Here is a 13,998-nt window from a genome sequence, read left to right as displayed (position 1 = left end):
GCCTCCTCCATGCTTTCTGATAAGAAGTACACTGTCATTTTAATTGTTTCCCTTATTGATAAGGTATTATTTTACCCTTATTGATAAGGTATTATTTTACTCTAGCTGCTTTCAAGATTTTTCTTTCTTGAGATGGAGTTTCACTCTTGTTGCCCAGGCTAGAGTGCAATGGCACTATCTTGGCTCACAGCAACCTCTGCCTCCTGAGTTCAAGCAATTCTCCTGCCTCAGCCTCCCAAGTAGCTGGGATTATAGGCACCTGCCACCACACCTGGCTAATTTTTGTATTTTTAGTAAAGACAGGGTTTCACCATCTTGGCTAGGCTGGTCTTGAACTGCTGACCCTGTGATCCGCCTTGGCTTCCCAAAGTGCTAGGATTACAGGCCTGAGTCACCGTGCCTGACCAAGATTTTTTTTTAAGAGTTCATTATTTCTTTGATAATATCATGTTTTAATGGGTATGCATTGCTTTTACTTGGCATCAATTATGAGTCGTTTTCTAAACAATTCAGTATTATACCAGCTACAATGACTACTAATCTCTCCATTCCTTTGGGGTGACTCTTCCAACTAGGGACAGTTTCCCTGTTCCATTTTATTCCAGTTTGTGTTGTTGTGCATATCCAGACAGCAATACAGAAAGTGGCTTCACTGGCTCATACAGCATTACTGTGTTTGTCATAAAAATCAGGTGTATGTTTCTGGTGGCTAGGCCTTGTCGTTGTTTGCCGGATACTTCCAACTTGGAGATTACCCAGTGCCTTTTTGAGCAAGGGAAACACTGTGAACGTGAAGCTAGAAATGTAGAAATCCAGCTGCTGCATTCATGCAAATTTCTATCAGGTCCCTCGATGAGAGTTCTAAGTCCATTAGATCAGTAACTTTCACTGGTCAAATAGCAGGATTTCAGCTTTTTTTTTCTTATTATTTTATCTTTCTGGGAGTCCTCAAAGTTAACCCTGGGAAGAGTAATGGCTCATCTAATCGAATTGTTTGTAAAGGCTTTCCCTATCCTTCAGACATAAAACATGCAGGCTATTGTAGGCTGATGCTTTTTCTAGCAATCCTTTTGGAATTTCTTGGGCCCTCACCCATAGAGATCATTAAACAAAAGGAACACTTACAGAAACCTGAGAGTGTATGACTCTCCTTTGTCTTTCCGTAGGCTTTTAGAAAAACAGTGGCACCATGCCACATCCAGGACCTGGAATAGGTGGAATGGCAGCACCTCAAAATATATGTCCGTGTCTTAATGCTGAGCCATGTGAATGTGACCTTATTTGGAGAAGGGGTTTTTGCAGATTAATTAAATTAAGGACCCTGAGATGAGATCATCCTTACCAATGACAGATGTCCTTATAAGAGACACAGGAGGAAGACACGGACACAGAGAAGAAGGTTCTGTGAATAAAGAGGCAGAGGAAACTGGAGAAAGCAGCCACCAGTCAAGGCATAGCCACAGAAGCTGGAAAAGGAAAGGAATGGAATCTCTCCCAGAGCCTGTGGAGGGGGCACCGCCCTGCCAACACCTTGACTTCAGATTTCTGGTTTCCAGAACTCTGAGAGAATAAATGGCTGTTCTCTGAGAGAACAGTGGCTGTTGTTTAAGCCACTAAGTTAACGGGAATTTTTTCTGGCAGCCCTAGGAAACTCATATAACACCATAGCCAGGCTTCCAGTCTCTAACCTGAAAACGAGAGGTCCAAACAGAAACAGTGTGACCAGGAATGCTAGAGATGCCCCTGTAACTGGTGACAAACTAGACAAGATCTTTCAAACCCTCACTCTGAAAGACAATAACTAGAATAACTACGCCTTTCCAATTTCCAACCAGGATTCATGACTGATAGAATCAGCTTTTACAGTTCCTAATTTTTCCAAGTTTTGAGTAGTTCTTACTGCTGTCCTAAGCAGCCCAGCTTCCTTGCTGGCCATTGAGTCTTTTCTGCTTCCTCATAAATTGGCTCACAGCAGGATTTGGTCTGCCATAAAATCAGGGCGTGGTTTTACCTTTAATCTTACCATTGACCAGCATTATCTCTTGGTATTAGAAGAGATTACTGAAACCAAGACAAGGAAAATGACTGGCTTAGTTCACATTGTGAATGTGTGTTTCTGAACCAGTGGTCCCTGTGTCATCAGGCATCCAATCTTTGGTGACTGGAAGCGGGGAAACCATATCACATGGTATCAAACAGAGCTTAAGGGGCCACGGTTAAGTATTCACATGTTGTCCCTCCCAGGAGAATGGTGAAGAATGTAGACTCTGCCTGAGCTAGAAAAGTAACTCTGCCACTTCATCACACGTTTTATGAACTTGAACAAGTTGATCTCTCTGTGTCTCAGTGTACTTATTCCTAAGTAACAATCTAAGGCTACCTCTCCCAAATTGTCATTAGGATAAAATGAATACATCTCTGGCATGAATGCAGTGCTCAATACATTTTAGCTATTATTATCAAGTCTGACAAACACATATGTTTTCTCATTCTACAGTTCCAAAGTAGCCCTACGCCAATATAATTCAAATATACTTTTCTAATCATAAGCTCACATTCCTGTTCCAAAAGATAAAAGGCTCCTAGGCCAGATGAAGTGGCTCATGCTTGTCATCCCAGCACTTTGAGAGGCCAAGGTGGGCAGATCACTTGAAGTCAGGAGTTTGAGACTAGCTTGGGCAACATGGCAAAACCCAGTCTTTACTAAAAATACAAAATTAACTGGGCATGATGGCACATGCCTGCAGCTCCAGCTACTCAAGAGGCTGAGGCAAAAGAATCTCTTGAACTCAGGAGGCAGAGGTTGCAGTGAGTTGAGATCATGCCACTGCATTCTAGCCTAGGGGACAGAGTGAAACTGTTTCAAAAAAAAAAGAAAGAAAAAAGTCTCCTAAAATCATAGCCAGCTACTGTATCTAGAGATGAAATCATGGGACAATATTAAAGTATGCTTTTCAGTCTTAGAGTATGTAACCTCCTGACAACATCCATCCCATCTCAAGTTCTGCTATAATTCCTTCTTGCCATAAAACCTAGGGACTAAATGGTACTTATATCAACATTGCTGATATATTATTTACTGAAAAACTAAAATTAGGCGGTTGCCTGTAATCCCAGCTACTCAGAAGGCTGAGGCAGGAGAATCGCTTGAAACCAGAAGGCAGAGGTTGCAGTGAGCTAAGATGGTGCCACTGCACTCCAGTGGTGACAGAGTGAGACTCCATCTCAAAACAAAAAGCACACACAAAACAAAACAAACCCCAGAGAACATATAACTTACCATTTGAACCATTAATTCTTATTAAACTTTTTATTTTTAATTTTTATGGAGTAGGTGTTAATCATTCTAAAGTATACAATTCAGGCTAAGTGAGGTGGCTCATGCTTGTAATCCTAGAACTTTGGAAGGCTGAGGCAGGTGGATCACCTGAGGTCAGGTGTTTGAGACCAGCCTGGCCAACATGGTGAAAACCTGTCTCTACTAAATACAAAAATTAGCCAGGTGTGGTGGAGTAATCCCAGCTAGACAGGAGGCTGAAGCAGGAGAATTGCTTGAACCTGGAAGGCAGAGGCTGCAGTGAGCTGAGATTGTGCCACTGCACTCCAGCCTCGGTGACAGAGTAACACTCCATCTTGAGAAAAAAAAAAAGTTAAAATTAAAGTGTACAATTCAGTGCCATCAAATACATTCACAGTTTTGTGCAACCATACCACCATCTATTTTCAGAACTTTTTTTTAATCATCTCAAACAGAATCCCTGTGTCTATTAAGCAATAATTTCCCATTCACTTTCCACCCAGTCCCAGGTAACAGGTATTCTACTTTCTGTTTCTATGTTTTTCTTCTTCTTTTTCTTTTTTTTTTGAGTCGGAGTCTTTATTTATTTTATTTTATTTTTTTGAGATGTAGTCTCACTCTGTTGCCCATGCTGGAGTGCAGTGGTGCAATCTCAGCTTACCTCTGCCTCCCAGATTCAAGCAATTCTCCTGCCTCAGTTTCCCAAGGAGCTGTGACTATCGGCACCCACCACCACACCTGGCTAATTTTTGTATTTTTAATAGAGACGGGGTTTCACTATGTTAGCCAGGATGGTTTCCATCTCCTGACCTCATGATCCGCCTGCCTTGGCCTCCCTAAGTGCTGGGATTACAAACTTGAGTCACCATGCCCAGCGAGACAGTCTTGCTCTGTCCCTCCAGCTGGAGTGCAGTGGTGTGATCTCAGCTCGCTACAACTTACGGATCCTGGGTTCAAGCAATTCTCATACCTCAGCCTCTGGAGTAGCTGGAACTATAGGCATGCACCACCAGGGCCGGCTAATTTTTTCGTAATTTTTAGTAGAGATAGGGTTTTACCGTGTTGGCCAGGCTGGTCTCGAACTCCTGACCTCAAGGAATCTACTCACCTCAGCCTCCCAAAGTGCCAGCATTACAGGTGTGTGCCATGATGCCTGGCCTGTTTCTATGAATTTACCTACTCAAAGTACTTCATATGAGTAAAATAATGCAACATTTGTCCTTTTGTGCCTGGTTTGTTTCACTCAGCCTAATATTTTTAAGTTTTATCCATGTTCAAAGGATCAAAATTTTAGTCCTTATTTTTTTTCAAGACAGGGTCCCACTGTGTCTCCCAGGTTGGATTTGGAGTATAGTGGTACAATTTCAGCTAACTGCAACCTCTGTATCCTGGGTTCAAGCGGATCTCCTGCCGCAGCCTCCCAAGTAGCTGGGATTACAGGTGCCTGCCACCAAGCTTGGCTAATTTTTGGTATTTTTGATGGAGATGGAGTTTCACCATGTTGGCCAAGCTGGTCTTGGACTCTTGACCTCAGGTGATCCACCCACCTCAGTCTCCCAAACTGTTGGGATTACAGGCATGAGCCACTGGGTCGGGCGCTGTGTTTAACTTTTGAGGCCTGCTGGGGGACTAGTTTTGAATTCTAGGTTAATAGGACAATGTGCAGATTGGTCTGTTCTCTGGGACCCCCTACCAATATCTGGCATTGGTTTACTTCAGAAATTAAACAATCTACAGATAAGCCCTAAGTCTCCTTTTAGTTAATAAAGTTCTTCTCTCTGCAGCAATTCTCTTTCCAAAGAGTTGCTTAAAAGGAACAGATCTGAAGAAGAAATAAATGAATTACATAATTCATAACTAGGACAATTTAGAATAAGTTGCCTATGCAATGAACAGAGACTTTTAACACCTTTTTTGGTGTTTCCAGAGAGAAAAGTGATCAAATTTTTTTTTGAGACGGAGTTTCACTGGTTAGCCAGGCTGGAGCGCAATGGCGCGATCTCAGCTCACCGGCAACCTCCGCCTCCTGGGTTCAGGCAATTCTCCTGCCTCAGCCTCCTGAGTAGCTGGGATTACAGGCACGCGCCACCATGCCCAGCTAATTTTTTGTATTTTTGGTAGAGACGGGGTTTCACCATGTTGACCAGGATGGTCTCGATCGCTTGACCTAGTGATCCACCCGCCTCGGCCTCCCAAAGTGCTGAAATTACAGGCGTGAGCCACCGCCCCCGGCGATCAAATTTTTTAAAAAACGAAAAATTTGTACATAAAAATAGACAAAAACTTCGCCAATGGAAAAAAAGATTATGGAAGGGTGAACAAGTGACAGGGAGATTGTGAATGTTAAGAAGTAAGCCGAGTTCGGTTTTGGCTGTAATTCAACTTCCATAGTGTTGAAACTGACTGATTCAATAATCAAAGCTTGACTTTCCCTCGAGCAAAGTGTTTAATGATGTTTTAACACTAGCAGTTAATATATTTCATAATAGACAATGATAATCCATTAAAAAAACAAATATTTCTTCTTGCCAAAAATGGTCAGATTTGCATTCGTTTTCCATATTCCTTTTTCTCATCAGGTGTCAGATGTCAGCAAACAGATCTGTGTAAAACAATGTTGACACACAATGAAAAACAAACATACTAGCATGGTTTAGAGAACCGGCATTTGTGAACCAAACAGCCAGGGTGGGAACCGGCTGGGCCCTCCCACAGAGCGGCTTTTGACAACTGAAGCATAACTTTAGGCCTTTTAGGTATATAGCCTTTATGCATCCTGAAAGCATGCACTGGAGAGGTAAATCTGTAATTAGGGGTTATTTAAAACAGAGATTTGTGACCTGACAGATTGCAACCTGTCTATATCCACAAACACAGTGAAATCCCTCCAGCCCTTTGTCTCCAGGGGTATCTGGTCTATTGAAGGTCTCTGGTTTACAGGGGTGTTGCGGTTCATGTTACACAGCCTGAGAGATGGATGCCTGGGACTGAGAGCAGCATGTTGAAACATTAGTATTGTTTCAAAATCTCATCTAAAACTGGTACATGCTATTAGCAGTTGCATTCTTTGTCCTAAAACCAATAATTCTGAGTTAAAGTTTAACTTCAGCTTACATTATTATGCAAGTGCCGAGTGCTCTGAAGCTCAGGGTCAAGTTTCAATCTTAATAATAGGAAACAGAATTCTTTGTGCAAGGAGAATAAAAGGTATAGGGAAACACGGAATTCTTAAAGTATGTAGTGGCCCAGGGAATTCAAAGCTCTTTAACAAGAGATTGATATTATAGAGTATTTTGAAGATTTAAAATTGCAGGGCTGGGGACAGTGGCTCATGCTTGTAATCCCAGCCTTTGAGAGGCCAAGGCAGGCAGATTGCTTGATCTTAGGAGTTCGAGACCAGTCTGAGCAACATGACAAAACCCCCGTCTCTACAAATAATACAAAAGTTAGCCAGATGTGGTGGCCCCCACCTGTGGTCCCAGCTACCAGTGAGCCATGATCATGCCACTGCACTCCAGCCTGGGTGAGAGTGAGACCCTGTCTCAAAAAAGAAAAAATGTAAAAGTTAAATACAATTCCACCTATAACCATTTTAGTTGGTAATAAGTATTAATAATACTTATACATATATATGTAGCCACAAAAAAGGAACAAGATCATGTCCTTTGCAGGGACATGGATGGACTGGAAGCCATCATTCTCAGAAAACTAACTCAGGAAAAAACCAAGCACCGCATGTTCTCACTCATAAGTGAGGGTTGAACATGAGAACACACGGACACAGGGAGGGGAACAACACTCACTGGGGCCTGTTGTGGGGGTGGGGGATGGGGAAGGGAGAGTATCAGGAAAAATAGCTAATGCATGCTAGGCTTAATACTTAGGTGATGGGTTGCTAGGTGCAGCAAACCACCCATGGCACAGGTTTTCCTGTGTAACAAACCCGCACATCCTGGACATTTACCCTGGAGCTGAAAAAAAAATTAAATTATAAAAATAATAATAATAAAATAATAAGTATTTACTGATTACCTGTCGTATTAACAGCCCTCATACCAGATACTGTCTGTATAACGGTACAAAGTATGTGCTTATGAAATGTCATTTCCTTTTACTTGTTGCTGTGGCCTGTGCCCTCATCTTTCCTTGCACACTGATTTTCTATGCTTATTCATTGTGTCTTTCATTGAAAATGAAAATATTTACCAGTGTGTGATTAATACGGTGACTTAAAACCTTTATAAGTCACCTAAAATTGCAAGACAAACTTGTATTCCTATTTATAGGATACTATAAAGGAACTGCATATTTAACATGACAAATATATTGATACTGATCGGCCGAACAATACTCTCCAAAACTTAAATATTTTTAAATTATTAAATGTTTCAGATACCAAAAAAAAAAAAAAAAGGCACAGAAAGTAAACATGTAAAAGACAAGCATGTACTAATCACTGGCATTTGCCACATTTAACAGTTTGCCATATTGGCTTCTCATGGTTTTTATTTTTCAAGAAAACACTGTTAAAGATCTTAGACAAAGTAAAGTTAGCAGTTTAATGGAGCAAAGAACGATTTGCAAATCAGGCATCCTCTGAACCACAGTGCCTGGCTCCAGAGCAGCTGCATGGTGGAAAAAGATTTATGGACAGAAAAAGAAAAGTGAGGTACAGAAAACAGAAGTGAATTACATAAACAGCTGGATTGGTCACAGCTCAGGGTTTGCCTTATTTGAACATGACTTGAACAGCTGGATTAGGGCTAATCACCCTAGATTAGCCAAAACTTGGTGGCTGGCACAAGAGTAGTTTAGTCTGACACATCCAGTTGGGTTACAGTTCATTATGTATGGAGACACCTTTAGACTGAACTTAAAATATGTAAGGAGGTGGCTTTAGACTAAAGTAAATTTAACAGCATTAATTTAATGCTGGGTGCAGTGGTATGCACCGACAGTCCCGGCTATGTGGGAGGCTGAAGTGGGAGGATCACTTGAGGCCAGGAGTTGGAGGCTATAATGTGCTATGTTCCCACCACTGCACTCCAGCCTGGGCAACATAGCCAGACCCAGCCTTTAAAAATAAAAAAAGAAAAAGAAAAGAAGAAAGCATTAATAATAGAATCAAAGTCTCCACTCTTGCCTCGTTCCTCCATCTTTTCCACCTTCAGTTAACTTCTGTCCTATCCTGCTTGTCTATGCTTTTATGCTCTCACAACTTAGGTATGTTTTGTTTCTAAAATTTGCATAAGGGGTACACTTTGCAGACACTTTTGCTGTTTGCTTTTTCATTGAACATTGTTAAGATTTCTCTATAAGGATGCCAGTAAGCTATGCCATTCACTTGAACTACTGTTCAGATTCCATTGTACAAATATACCACTGTTCATGTATCTATTTCCCTTCTGAGGGGCATGTTAACTGCAATGTTTTATTATGATACATAATGCTAACATGAATGAAGCATCCATCGCTCAACTCCAGTTAGCTCTAACTTTTTTTTGAGATTGAGTCTTGCTCTGTCGCCCAGGCTGGAGTGCAGTGGCGCGATCTCAGTTCACAGCAACCTCCGCCTCCTGGGTTCAAGTGATCTCCTGCCTCAGCGTCCTAAGTAGCTGGAACTACAGGCATGTGCCACCACATCTGGCTATTTTTTTTCCTATTTTTAGTAGAGATGGGGTTTCACCATATTGGCCAGGCTGGTCTCGAACTCCTGACCTTGTGATCCACCCACCTTGGCCTCCCAAAGTGCTGGGATTACAGGCATGAACCACTACATCTGGCCCAGCTTTTTTTTTTTTTTTTTTTTGAGACAGAGTATCTTTCCCTCAAACTTTTTTTTGAGATTGAGTCTTGCTCTGTCGCCCAGGCTGGAGTGCAGTGGCTTGATCTTGGCTCACTGCAACCTCTGCCTCCCGGATTCAAGTGACTCCTGAGTAGCTGGGACTACAGGTGTGCACCACCATGCCCAGCTAATTTTTGTATTTTTAGTAGAGACGAGTTTTCACCATGTTGGCCAGGATGGTCTGGATCTCTTGACCTAGTGATCTGCCCACCTCGGCCTCCCAAAGTGTTGGGATTACAGGTGTGAGCCACTGTGCCTGGCCCTAACTTTTATAATAATAACATATCTTAATTCTGACTTCATCTGACCCCACAACTATCCCAGTCCAAGCCATCATTTTCTTCTCCAGGAGCCCATAGGTATCCCAGCTTTCACTCTTGGCTCTCCTTCTGTTTAGGACCCACACAGTCCATGGGGTCGGACTGAGTCTTTCCTTTCCTCAGAATTCTTGAATGACTTCCTATCATATCTGGAATAAATCCAAAGTTCTTCCCATGGCCAGGAAGGTCCCACATGATCTGGGCTCTCTCCCTCTTTGCCTGGCTCTCTGTGGTATGCCTTGCTGTGCACTGCCTTACAGCCTTTGGGCCAGCTGTGCACTGTGGCTGAAACCAGCACTTTCCTCTTCTTCCTGTAGCTTCCTTCTTGACTTTGTTCATGTCCTCTTCAGGTATGACCTCCTCAGAGAAGCCTTTCCTGTTTCTTTTATTTAAATTTGCACCTCTTTCATTTTCCATTCCCTTGTTCTGTTTTTAGCTTTCAAATTGCTTTTATTTTTCTTTGCAGAAGTTAGCACACCTGAAACTATTTTTTATTGTTTTGGTTTACTTCTGCTATCCTACTAGAATGTAAACTCCTTGAATCACAACTTTCTTAATAGTATCTAGGATGATGAATCATTTTCAGAAGGTTTTCAATGAACTCTGTTCAGATCCATCAGAGGAATGACTCTCTATGGCAGACTTATGAGATGTGTTTCTTAAATAATAAGACTTCAAAGTCAAAATTACTCCCTGATCCACGGACCGCAGAATGGATGCTATGTTAGCAAGCATGAAAACATTCATCAGTCTCCTTGTATATCTCCATCAGAGCTCTCGGGTGAACAGGGGCACTATCAATGAGCAGTAATATTTTGAAATGAATCTTTTTCCGAGCAGGTCTCAACTGTAGGCTTAAAATATTCAGGAAAGTATGCTATAAGCAGATGTGCTGTCATTCAGGTTTTGTTGTTCTGTTTATAGAACACAGGCAGAGTAGAGGTCACATAATTCTTAAGGGCTCTAGAATTTGGAATGGTAAATGTGCATTGGCTTCAATTAAGGTTACCAGCTGCATTCATTCCCAACAAGAGAATCGGCTTGTTCTTTGAAGCCTTAAAGCCAGGCATTGACTTCTCTAGCCATGACAGTCCTGGATGGCATCTTCTTCCAACAGAAAGCTGTTTTGTCTACTTTGGATATCTTTTGTTTAGTGTAGCCACCTTCATCAATTATCTTAGCTAGATCTGCTGAATAATTTGCTACTTCACCTTGCACTTTTGTTATAGCGATGGCTTTTCCCTTAAACCTCGTGAATCAACCTCCGCTAGCTTTCAACTTTTTTTCTGCAGTTTCCTCACCTCTGTCAGCCTTCACAGAATTGAGGAGAGTTAGGGCCTTACTGTGGATTAGGTTTTAGTTTAAGGGATGCTGTGGCTGGTTTGATCTTCTCTCCAGATCACTTAAACTTTCTCCATATCAGCAAGAAAGCTGTTTTGCTTTCTTATCATTTGTGTTCACTGGGGTAGCACTTTTAATTTCCTTCAGGAACTTACCTTTTGCATTCACAACTTGGCTGTTTGGCACAAGAGGTCTAGCTTTCTTCTTCTCTCAGCTTTTGACATGCCTTCCTCACTAAGCATAATCATTTCTAGCTTTTGATTTAAAGTGAGAGATATGTGACTCTTCCTTTCACTTCAATACTTAGCCATTGTAGAGTTACTAACTGGTCTAATTTCAATATTTTTCTATCTCAGTGAATAGGGGGGCATAAGCAGAGATAGAGAGACAGCATGGCTGGTCAGTGGAGCAGTCAAAACACATACAACATTTATTGATGAAGTCTTCTGTCTTATATGGGTGCAGTTTGTGACTCCCTAAATCTACTACAGTAGTTACAGAAAAGATCACTGATCGCAGTTTACCATTATAGATATAAAAATGATGAAAAAGGTTAAATATTGCAAGAATTATCAGAACGTGACACAGAGACACTAAATAAGTATGCACTATTGGAAAATTGGCACGAATAGGTTTTCTCTACATAGGGTTGCCACAAACCTTCAATTTTAAGCATAGTGCAATAAAATGAGGTATGCCTCTATTCCCAAATTGCTCTGCAAAGTCAAAAATTTACACTACTCACATGATTGTGGGAGTTTCCCATATTCTTAACAACATCTGGTCTTTTCAGGCCCTTTAAGTTTTGCCAGTCTGAGTGAAACTGTATGTCCTGCGTTGGAGGCATTTGAACCAAAGCAACTCCATCTTGAATAGGGGCTGTGTAAAATAAGGTTTGAGACCTGCTGGGCTGCATTCCCAGGAGGTTAAGGCATTCTATGTCACAGGATGAGGTAGGAGGTCAGCACACGACACAGGTCATACAGACCTTGCTGATAAAACAGGCTGCAGTAAAGAAGCTAGCCAAAACCAAGATGGTGAGGAGAGTGACCTCTGGTCATCTTCACTGCTACACTCCCATCATGGCCGAGACAGGTTACAAGGAAGTTACCCTGTGTGTTCTAAAAAGGGGAGGAATGAATAATCCACCCCTTGTTTAGCATATAATCAAGAAATAACCATAAACATAGGCAACCAGCAGCCCTCTGGCTGCTCTGTCTATGGTGCAGCCATTCTTTTATTCCTTTACTTTCTTAATAAACTTGCTTTTTCACTTTACAGACTCACCCTGAATTCTTGTCAAGATCCAAGAATCCTCTCTTGGATCTGAACCGTGCCCCCCTCCAGTAACACTTGTTTTAATTTTCTTTTTCCTGATTACTAAAAAGACGATAAACCCGGCCAAATTATTTTCTTGTGCCCCCAGGAGGACTAAAAATTTCCCTATCAGAACATTTCACAGGCAAAGTGACTTCATTTTCCCCTACTTCACGCATCTGGCAATTCCAAATTCTCATATATTTAGCTTTAGTGACACAAAATTGTATTTCCAAATGTTTATTCATTCAACAAATACTTACTGAGGGCCCTGTAAATCTGTAATTTCACCACCACCCACCAATAGCCTCTCCTTCTGGCACCCACCTTTTAGACCTTGAGCTCTTTGTCCCTTGCACAGTGGCGGAGTGATCACCTGGCAGGCATGTTTAAGAAAGGCTGAGGACCCTTTTCACAAGATGGTGCCGAAAGCGAAGAAGGACGCTCCTGTCCCTCCTAAAGCCGAAGCCAAAGCGAAGGCTGTAAAGGTCAAGAAGGCAGTGTTGAAAGGTGTCCACAGCCACAAAAAAAAAGAAGATCCGCACGTCACCCACCTTCCGGCGGCCCAAGACACTGCGACTCCGGAGGCAGCCCAAATATCCTCGGAAGAGCGCCCCCGGGAGAAACAAACTTGACCACTATGCGATCATCAAGTTTCCACTGACCACTGAGTCTGCCATGAAGAAGATAGAAGACAACAACAGACTTGTGTTCATTGTGGATGTTAAAGCCAACAAGCACCAGATCAAACAGGCTGTGAAGAAGATCTATGGCATTGATGTGGCCAAGGTCAACACCCTGATTCGGCCTGATGGAGGGAAGAAGGCATAGGTTCGACTGGCTCCTGATTACGATGCTTTGGATGTTGCCAACAAAATTGGGATCATCTAAAAGTCCAGCTGGCTAATTCTAAATATATGTATATCTTTTCACCATAAAAAAAAAAAAAGGCTGAAAGACTCCTTCCAATCCATTGTCCTAGGCATTATTTATTTGTTCACAGTTTTTGTATTCATTACACCCAGAGAGAAACACAGTGTGTCAGTGTGTCCATGCGCTCTCTTACTGCAAAGGAATTATTCCCCAAAGTTTTGAAAGGAGGGGGGAAATGCGAATGTTTTCATTTCGAGAACTTGTTTTAAATATTAAGAGGATAATTAGTGTCTTCTAAAGAAACTCAATTTACTTTTTCTTCTAGAAGCAAGTTTTTTGCTCATCATACACACAAAAAGCCTCACTTTATTTCATTATTTCGTTGTAATGCCAAGTTTGATTAAAAGGGCAATGAAAAGTATTTCTCATTCGCACTGACTCTTGGTAGTTCTCAATTCTGAAGACAGAAAAGATCGTCAAGCCGTAATTGTTGAATCTTTAGTTTCTAACCCTAACAGATAATCGTTAACGGTTAACTGTACTATAGATGTCTTTATCAAGCTGCTGCGACTTTTCTACTTTGAAAACCACAAGCCTTGTGTAAACAAGTCGGCTTCTGTCCTTTTGGGAAAGAAAGATCAGGATTTAACTCATTTTATTGCTTCAGATAATGGTGTGGTTCCCAGATAAGAGGTACTACATCGAGGGGCGGCGAATTAGATTATGAAGGGTGGAGTTCGTGCTGGATTCTAGGATTTTTTAAATCTTGTAAGCCGCACACAGCAAGGAAAGCGCTAAATGTCATGCAGCGTGACCGGCGCCACCCTCGCGCTGCTCCCCATTACCCACCAGTCTTCACTTTTCCTCTACCACCTCGAGAATTCATGCAAATCAGCCAGCTATCCCCAAGGCAATACGAACCATTTTCGCGCCACTCGCTCAGGACCGCGCAGCTGCATAAGGAGAGTGGTCCTTGTAGCCCCTAAAGTGCCGCTTTCTCAAAA

At 41.9% G+C, this 13,998-nt stretch overlaps 1 long non-coding RNA gene across 1 annotated transcript; it reads right to left on the bottom strand.

Moving 5' to 3' along the window:
- Positions 1 to 5,725: 5,725 nt before the first annotated feature.
- LOC144576796 (uncharacterized) lies at positions 5,726 to 12,586 on the bottom strand. Its single transcript, XR_013519322.1, has 2 exons — positions 12,449 to 12,586; positions 5,726 to 5,900 (listed from the first exon to the last, which is right to left on the bottom strand). It is a non-coding gene; the product is annotated as an uncharacterized LOC144576796 (long non-coding RNA).
- Positions 12,587 to 13,998: the final 1,412 nt, after the last annotated feature.

This window comes from Callithrix jacchus, chromosome 6, assembly GCF_049354715.1.
Source record: "Callithrix jacchus isolate 240 chromosome 6, calJac240_pri, whole genome shotgun sequence".
Classification (NCBI taxonomy): domain Eukaryota; kingdom Metazoa; phylum Chordata; class Mammalia; order Primates; family Cebidae; genus Callithrix; species Callithrix jacchus.
Note: the sequence above shows the minus strand (reverse complement) of the source record. Positions and strands in the feature narration are given on the sequence as shown.